This window comes from Procambarus clarkii, chromosome 48, assembly GCF_040958095.1.
Source record: "Procambarus clarkii isolate CNS0578487 chromosome 48, FALCON_Pclarkii_2.0, whole genome shotgun sequence".
In the NCBI taxonomy this organism is placed as follows: Eukaryota; Metazoa; Arthropoda; class Malacostraca; order Decapoda; family Cambaridae; genus Procambarus; species Procambarus clarkii.
The window spans coordinates 4503661-4511841 of NC_091197.1; the positions used below are offsets into that span (position 1 = coordinate 4503661).

The 8181-nt window shown below is 47.4% G+C and overlaps 1 long non-coding RNA gene across 1 annotated transcript; it reads right to left on the bottom strand.

Moving 5' to 3' along the window:
* Positions 1–434: 434 nt before the first annotated feature.
* LOC138351015 (uncharacterized) lies at positions 435–871 on the bottom strand. Its single transcript, XR_011222317.1, has 3 exons — positions 676–871; positions 588–631; positions 435–544 (listed from the first exon to the last, which is right to left on the bottom strand). It is a non-coding gene; the product is annotated as an uncharacterized lncRNA (long non-coding RNA).
* Positions 872–8181: the final 7310 nt, after the last annotated feature.

An 8181-nucleotide genomic window follows, 5' to 3' on the forward strand; every position in this document is an offset into this window, starting at 1 on the left:
GCTGGATTATAAAACACCTGAAGCTGGCTTATAAAACACCTGAAGCTGGCTTATAAAACACCTGAAGCTGGCTTATAAAACACCTGAAGCTGGCTTATAAAACACCTGAAGCTGGCTTGTAAAACACCTGAAGCTGGCTTATAAAACACCTGAAGCTGGCTTGTAAAACACCTGAAGTTGGCTTGTAAAACACCTGAAGCAGGCTTATAAAACACCTGAAGCTGGCTTATAAAACACCTAAAGCTGGCTTATAAAACACCTGAAGTTGGCTTATAAAACACCTGAAGCTGGATTATAAAACACCTGAAGCTGGCATATAAAACACCTGAAGCTGGCTTATAAAACACCTGAAGCTGGCTTATAAAACACCTGAAGCTGGCTTATAAAACACCTGAAGCTGGCTTATAAATCACCTAAAGCTGGCTTATAAAACACCTGAAGCTGGCTTATAAAACACCTAAAGTTTGCTTATAAAACACCTGAAACTGGCTTATAAAATACCTGAAACTGGCTTATAAAACACCTGAAGTGGCTTATAAAACACCTGACGTGGCTTATAAAACACCTGAAGCTGGCTTATAAAACACCTGAAGCTGGCTTATAAAACACCTGAAGCTGGCTTATGAAACACCTGAAGCTGGCGTATGAATCACCCGAAGTTGGCTTATGAAACACCAGAAGCTGGCTTATAAAACACCTGAAGCTGGCTTATAAAACATCTGAAATCTGAAACGTGTGAGGTTATCACAGAGCCACAGTCTAGACCAGTGTGGGGTTATCACAGAGCCACAGTCTAGACCAGTGTGGGGTTATCACAGAGCCACAGTCTAGACCAGTGTGGGGTTATCACAGAGCCACAGTCTAGACCAGTGTGTGGTTATCACAGAGCCACAGTCTAGACCAGTGTGGGGTTATCACAGAGCCACAGTCGAGACCAGTGTTGGGTTATCACAGAGCCACAGTCTAGACCAGTGTGTGGTTATCACAGAGCCACAGTCTAGACCAGTGTGGGGTCATCACAGAGCCACAGTCTAGACCAGTGTGGGGTTATCACAGAGCCACAGTCTAGACCAGTGTGGGGTTATCACAGAGCCACAGTCTAGAACAGTGTGGGGTTATCACAGAGCCACAGTCTAGACCAGTGTGGGGTTATCACAGAGCCACAGTCTAGACCAGTGTGGGGTTATCACAGAGCCACAGTCTTGACCAGTGTGGGGTTATCACAGAGCCACAGTCTAGACCAGTGTGGGGTTATCACAGAGCCACAGTCTAGACCAGTGTGGGGTTATCACAGAGCCACAGTCTATACCAGTGTGGGGTTATCACAGAGCCACAGTCTAGACCAGTGTGGGGTTATCACAGAGCCACAGTCTAGACCAGTGTGGGGATATCACAGAGCCACAGTCTAGACCAGTGACAGGTTATCGTACCTGGTGACTCAATGTTCCATAATCTGTGAATCGTAAATTGTGTCAAAAAATGATCTGTATAAGTACTGAACAAAGTGTGTATAACAAAGTGTTGAAGTGTGTATAACATAAAGTGTTGAAGTGTGTATAGCATGAAGTGTGTATAACGTAAAGTGTGTATAGCATGAAGAGTGTCTAGTAGTGCTAGATAAGAGTGACAGTGTGTGTTCATAGTTGTGTTTATAAGAGAACATATTGTGAGGCGTTTACCTCCGTGTGGTGTTGTGAGGAAAATGAGCCATTATAGAGCTCCCGTGAGCACCTTGTGAGGTTGACTCTGGCGGTGGGCGTGGAAGTGGTTAGTGAGCACCACTGGAGAGCGCTCTGTGGTGCTCTGTGAGCCCGCTCTCTCTGGCGCTCTGTGTGCACGCGAGCGAGCTCTCTGGCGCTCTGTAAGCTGCGTATCGATCGCCAATCATGGCGTCACACTTCTCCTTCAACCTGCAGCAGGAGGACAATGACTTCCCCGTCATCACCAGACGACGACGACTCTTCTCGGTAAGTGTGGGGGTGTACTGAGGGGGGGGGGGTGTCTGTGGGGGTGGGTGGGCTATGACACACCCGCCACAACCCCCCACACCCCCCACCTTCACCCCTTCCCTCCTCTTCCCCCCTTACTATGTCCCTGTTGCTCCCTATAGACTTCCACACCCTCCTGATGACCTGTTGCAACCTCCCCCTCTCCCCAACCCCTACCCCTACCCCAATCCCCTTCCCCTTCTCCCCTACCCCTCCCCCCTCCCCCCTCCCCCAGAAACCAAGGGTCAATAAGAGCAAGAACAATAAACAACACAATATTATCCAGTCCTCATCTTCTTTATATGTTTATTCGTATCCGGATGGTGGGGTTTAAGACTGGCTGCCAGTGGTGGGGTTTAAGACTGGCTGCCAGTGGTGGGGTTTAAGACTGGCTGCCAGTGGTGGGGTTTAAGACTGGCTGCCAGTGGTGGGGTTTAAGACTGGCTGCCAGTGGTGGGGTTTAAGACTGGCTGCCAGTGGTGGGGTTTAAGACTGGCTGCCAGTGGCGGGGTTTAAGACTGGCTGCCAGTGGTGGGGTTTAAGACTGGCTGCCAGTGGTAGGGTTTAAGACTGGCTGCCAGTGGTGGGGTTTAAGACTGGCTGCCAGTAGTGGGGTTTAAGACTGGCTGCCAGTGGTGGGGTTTAAGACTGGCTGCCAGTGGTGGGGTTTAAGACTGGCTGCCAGTGGTGGGGTTTAAGACTGGCTGCCAGTGGTGGGGTTTAAGACTGGCTGCCAGTGGTAGGGTTTAAGACTGGCTGCCAGTGGTGGGGTTTAAGACTGGCTGCCAGTAGTGGGGTTTAAGACTGGCTGCCAGTGGTGGGGTTTAAGACTGGCTGCCAGTGGTGGGGTTTAAGACTGGCAGCCAGTGGTGGGGTTTAAGACTGGCTGCCAGTGGTGGGGTTTAAGACTGGCTGCCAAGGGTGGGGTTTAAGACTGGCTGCCAGTGGTGGGGTTTAAGACTGGCTGCCAGTGGTGGGGTTTAAGACTGGCTGCCGATGGTGGGGTTTAAGACTGGCTGCAATGGTGGGGTTTAAGACTGGCTTTCCGATGGTGGGGTTTAAGACTGGCTGCCGATGGTGGGGTTTAAGACTGGCTGCCGATGGTGGGGTTTAAGACTGGCTGCCGATGGTGGGGTTTAAGACTGGCTGCCAAGGGTGGGGTTTAAGAGTGGCTGCCAAGGGTGGGGTTTAAGACTGGCTGCCAGTGGTGGGGTTTAAGACTGGCTGCCAAGGGTGGGGTTTAAGACTGGCTTTCCGATGGTGGGGTTTAAGACTGGCTGCCAGTGGTGGGGTTTAAGACTGGTTGCCGAGGGTGGGGTTTAAGACTATAAATATTGCGATAAGACTTTACGTGTAAAATACATCCTATGAACCCCCAGGAGGGCCATAATAGAACAACAGTGAACACATATATAGAACATTTTTGAAGTACTGAACATTTTAGAACATTATTGAACTATGGTCAGAGACCGGGCCGCTGGAATATTGACCCTCGGAATCAACGCAAGGACATTATTGAACTATAGAACATTATAGAATGTTATTGAACTATAGAACATTATAGAACACTGAAGCACAATTTATAATATTATTGATGTTCAGAACATTTTAGAACAATGTGGAACATTATAGAACACGGCAGAAGAGTAGAACATTATAGAACACGAGAACACTATAGAAGACGGTAGACCCCCCTCCACAACCCCCCTATACACCCCCCCCCCCCCAGCTGCAGGAAGGACCCCACTGAATCTCTCGGAGCTAAACTTTGAAGCCTTCAGGAGAGAACCTTTAAACAAGTTCCTGCTCTGGATCAGCCTGGCTGTGATGGCTGTAGTTCCCTCTGTCGGGTTAAGGAAGCCTGTGGTGAGGCTTCTCCATGTCCTGCTAGGTAAACAGGCGCAACAGGTGAAAGGAAATTTGCCCCCCCCCCCCAACCGTCTGTGTTCTCCCTCAGGGAATCTGCGAGTGTGAAGCGAGGACGCAGACCACTGTGCCACAGAACGTCTCGGACCACCGGGTTGACAGACCAGACAGTCTGGGGGGAGTGGGGAGGAGGGGGGAGGAGGGGGGAGTGACAACCGGCTGGACACTGCCCAACCACCTCTATTCTCTCTCCACCTCCCACCACCTCTATTCTCAACCATCCTCTATTCTCTCAATATGATAGCTCCCACGCACGCACCCTTCCATTCAGCCATGCACACACGCACGCACACACAGGTGCGGGACCAAAGAGCCAAAGCTCAACCCCCGCAAACACAAATAGGTGAGTACAAGTGGAAATTGAGTGCCTAAATGAGTCATAGAGACGTTAGAAATCATTTTTTCAGTGTCAGAGTAGTAGACAAATGGAATGCATTAGGCAGTGATGTGGTGGAGGCTGACTCCATACACAGTTTCAAGTGTAGATATGACAGAGCCCAGTAGGCTCAGGAACCATTACATTAGTTGATTGACAGTTTAAAGGCGGGGCCAAAGAGCCAGAGCTCGATCCCCGCAAGCACAATTAGGCAATCACGTAAGTACACACATCTCGCTAATTGAAACAACTAGAAACCCTAGAGCTGCTAGTTTTCTCTTTCAGCGCCTTAGTGTGGCGAACCAGAGAGGAAATGCTCACTGCATTCATGGTTCCTGCCCGCCATCTGAGGAGCTGGAGGAGCTATACAAGTTGTGACAAGTAGTGTTGTACCTTGCATGCTACCAATGTTGTAACCCCTTTTTGTGTAATGAAATTTTCAATCAAAGTTAGATATATATACACAGATACCAAAAGAATAGGGGTGGTAGGAGAAGAAAATATCAAAGTGTTCAGTGAGGATCCACAAGGTCTTCTCTGAGTACTCTTTATTTTCTTCTCCGAGGCTATGGGTCCCTTGCACCAGAGGTATATATTTATTATGTTTCTTTTTTTGCTATGCATATTTTCAAACATTATTGTCTTCCTGCAGGTATGTGGTGCAGCATCTGGCGAGTGTGTCCCGCTTGTGAGTACCCTAGTGTGTCAGTGTGACCTGTGACGGTGTCAGTGTGACCTGTGACGGTGTCAGTGTGACCTGTGACGGTGTTAGTGTGACCTGTGACGGTGTTAGTGTGACCTGTGACGGTGTCAGTGTGACCTGTGACGGTGTCAGTGTGACCTGTGACGGTGTCAGTGTGACCTGTGACGGTGTCAGTGTGACCTGTGACGGTGTTAGTGTGACCTGTGACGGTGTCAGTGTGACCTGTGACGGTGTCAGTGTGACCAGTGACGGTGTCAGTGTGACCTGTGACGGGTCAGTGTGACGGTGTCAGTGTGACCTGTGACGGTGTTAGTGTGACGGTGTCAGTGTGACGGTGTCAGTGTGACCTGTGACGGTGTTAGTGTGACGGTGTCAGTGTGACCTGTGACGGTGTCAGTGTGACGGTGTCAGTGTGACCTGTGACGGTGTTAGTGTGACCTGTGACGGTGTCAGTGTGACGGTGTTAGTGTGACCTGTGACGGTGTCAGTGTGACGGTGTTAGTGTGACCTGTGACGGTGTCAGTGTGACGGTGTTAGTGTGACCTGTGACGGTGTTAGTGTGACGGTGTCAGTGTGACCTGTGACGGTGTTAGTGTGACCTGTGACGGTGTTAGTGTGACCTGTGACGGTGTCAGTGTGACCTGTGACGGTGTTAGTGTGACCTGTGACGGTGTTAGTGTGACCTGTGACGGTGTCAGTGTGACCTGTGACGGTGTCAGTGTGACCTGTGACGGTGTCAGTGTGACCTGTGACGGTGTTAGTGTGACCTGTGACGGTGTTAGTGTGACGGTGTCAGTGTGACCTGTGACGGTGTCAGTGTGACCTGTGACGGTGTTAGTGTGACCTGTGACGGTGTCGGTGTGACGGTGTCAGTGTGACCTGTGACGGTGTTAGTGTGACCTGTGACGGTGTCAGTGTGACCTGTGACGGTGTCAGTGTGACCTGTGACGGTGTCAGTGTGACCTGTGACGGTGTCAGTGTGACCTGTGACGGTGTCAGTGTGACCTGTGACGGTGTTAGTGTGACCTGTGACGGTGTCAGTGTGACGGTGTCAGTATGACCAGAACAAAAAACAAAGTACAAGTCATGACTGACCTCCTCACTGAGTCAAATGCAGTATTTGGAGCTTTCAGAGAAACCCATGCAGGGGAATTCTTGGAAAGTGAGATCTGGATTCCAGGATATAATCTATACAGATGCGATAGGGTAATTAGGTCACATGGAGGAGTGGGTCTGTATATGAGGGCAGACCTTGTATGCTCGGAGCTCCTTAACGTTACAAATGAGGTGGTAGAGGTACTGGGAATAAAAATAGAGAAAATAAACTTAGGTATTATTTTAATATACAAACCGCCAGATGCAACGGCTGAGGAATTCACAGAACAGATAACCAAAATAGAGAATAGCCTTGATAATTTGGAGAACCCGATACCTGATATTATCTTCTTAGATGACTTCAACTTGCCTAGTCTCAGGTGCAGAATAGCAAACATTAATATTATACCAGGAAATCTATCGGGCCTAACCAACCACAGAATAGAGAACTGCTTAGATTTTGTGACAAATTTTACTCCACCAGCAGATATCAGAGCCAACGAGAAACGAAAATATTCTAGATTTGGTCTTTAAAACAATGAAGACATTATCAGGGACATTACGATATCAGATACCACATACTCAGATTACGAGCTCATTGAAGTGCAAACGGCCATCAATACTCAGAATAGACCTAAAACAATGATAAAGCGAGAGGATTTATTCAGTAATTTAAATTTTAATAATAAAAGGACAGACTGAGAGACAATAAACAGGAAACGTACAAACATTTCACAGGGAAACTGTTCTAAGTAATACAAGTCCTACAGAAGGAATAGAAAAAGCTGACTTCTGAAGCATATCAAGTCTGTCTGAAACATGTTCCTTTGAGGAAAGCCAGAAAGACGTCCAATGTAGAAAGAGAACGCAGACGACACTATAAAAGAAGGGAAAAAATAACGGAAATGCTTAAGCAGACACGACGCGATGAAGTCGAGCAGAAACGGAAACACTCGTGTCAGCTTGAAGAAAGGCAGCTAGAACATAAAGCAATTCAAGAAATAAAGAAGAATCCAAAATATTTCTTCCATATGCTAAATCAAAAGTAAAAAACCACTGCCAGTATTGGACCTATTCGTACGAGTGAAGGTTCATTCACGGAGGATGACAAAGAAATTAGTGAAATCCTAAAAAAGCAGTATGAGGACATGTTTAGCACTCCAATAAACAACATAAAAGTGGAAGATCCAGACAATTTCTTTATGCGGGATATCCAAACCCCTGTAAATATAACTGATATCAACACGAGCGTGGAAGATTTTGAAAGAGAAATTGAAAACATGCCCATGCACTCGGCCCTAGGTCCAGATTCATGGAATTCAATATTTATAAAGAAATGCAAAGTGCCGGTAGCACAGGCACTCAGTATAGTGTGGAGGAAGAGCTTGGACACGGGGGAGATACCAGATGCACTTAAAGTAGCAGCCATTGCCCCTCTACACATGGGAGGGAGCAAAGCATTGGCAAAGAATTATAGACCAGTTGCACTAACGTCCCACGTAATAAAAGTATTTGAGAGAGTGATCAGGAGTCAGGTTACCAGTTTCATGGAGACCAATGACCTCCACAACCCAGGCCAACATGGATTTCGAGCGGGAAGATCGTGCCTCTCACAGCTACTTGATCACTACGACAAAGTCACTGAGGCATTAGAAGAAAAACAGAATGCTGATGTGATATACACGGACTTCGCAAAGGCTTTCGATAAATGTGACCATGGAGTGATAGCACACAAAATGAAGTCAATGGGAATAACTGGGAATAACCGGTAAAGTAGGACGCTGGATACTCAGTTTTCTGTCGAACAGAACACAAAGTTTAACAGTCAACCATATAAAGTCGAGTCCAAGCGCAGTTAAAAGTTCTGTACCTCAAGGTACAGTCCTTGCACCACTGCTGTTCTTTATTCTCATATCAGATACAGACAAAAATACAAGTCACAGCTTCGTGTCATCCTTTGCAGATGACACAAAAACCAGCATGAAAATTACCTGTGCTGAAGACATTGAAAAATTACAAGAAGATATCAACAAAGTTTTTGACTGGGCAACAGAAAATAACATGATGTTTAACACCTGATGTTTACACCAGAA